Consider the following 1,404-nt stretch of genomic DNA (forward strand, 5'->3'; position numbering starts at 1 on the left):
ACGAGATGTGTTTTCCTTTTATTATACCAGGCGCCGCCCGCTGCACCGACCTAGTGCACATAACTCAACTGGATCATTCTATCGTTGGAGTCGCCGTCGATATGACAGTTGAACACACCATCTATGCCTCGCACCTGCATTGTTGGGAAATCAACCTCGCGACCACTCTCCTGGAGATAGAACGACTAACGGCAGCTACAAAAGTTGCCATGGCGAACGGACTGTGTTCAGAAGTGAGTCCATTCGCCAACTCTTCAATCACCCACCCGTCATGCAGAGTCATTACTGAAGCTTTGGACACCTGGACTGCATGGCGATTCAGAGACATACACGTGGGTTCGCTGGGTGAGTGTCACCGCATCCATCACCTGCCAGCCTACATCGGTGTGGACTTCGCTTCTCTACTGAAAATTAATTTTGAAATTATTCCTCACCACCATAAACTGTACTTCCAAAGAGTTTTAATTGATACTTGGCTGTGTATTATTAATTTGAGCAGAGAATTCGATTTAATGAGTGAATCTTTGTTGCTCGGTCAGGTGCCATCTTTTGCGTCATTCAGTTGTGCCTACCTAACCAAAAGCCTTGAAGTTAACTCTTACCTTGACTGCAATGATTTAGGCAATCGATCACTCGAGCTTTCGACGACAACTATGCGCCTTAAAATTGACATTCCAATGATTAAAAATGGTGTAGGGATCACATTCATTCCGATTCCAATACTTATTCCTGGGAAAATCGAAAGGGCGTCGTTCCTACATGGAATGCCTTATCATCCTTTCCACCTTTCAATTTCCTCTGAGATCCCTACAGCCATTGAAGGTAGCTTCCCCCAATCAGCACAAGATTGCTTGATGGCCTTGTTTTCATCAACAGGCACTTGTCATGTCGAAGAAAACCATATGACACAGCCTTTTGTCTTTCCTCTCGACACTGAAGGGACTTGGGTTATAGTGGCTGCGGCACCACACACTCTCTCTATCCGCGCAACTAAGACGTCGCGATTGCAGCGCATTCCCATAACAGGTCGTGTCATTGTAAAAGTAAATAATTTGGCTGAATGTTGCGCATCCATTCGGATAGGTAGGGATGTAAATTTAATGTCACTCACTCATTTTAATAATTTTCAATTTGTGTACGAAAATCAGGCTAATAATGTCTCCTTCCATGGACCCCCCTTAACCTCCACCACCAGACCGCCCATGCCGACCTTGACCGCCAACACCTGCATAAGTGGACCGATGACTCCCCCACCTATCCCCCCCACTACCACCACCACCACAACGACCGCAAACGCGCCTCTTACGTTGCCCATAATTAAAACGACATCTGCTTTCCCCTTCCGCACTACTACCACTACCCCCTTCGCTGTTCGTCCAACACCGACACCACTCCTCCCTCCCC

Source organism: Frankliniella occidentalis, unplaced genomic scaffold (genome assembly GCF_000697945.3).
Source record: "Frankliniella occidentalis isolate FOCC.00 unplaced genomic scaffold, Focc_3.1 Scaffold707, whole genome shotgun sequence".
In the NCBI taxonomy this organism is placed as follows: Eukaryota; Metazoa; Arthropoda; class Insecta; order Thysanoptera; family Thripidae; genus Frankliniella; species Frankliniella occidentalis.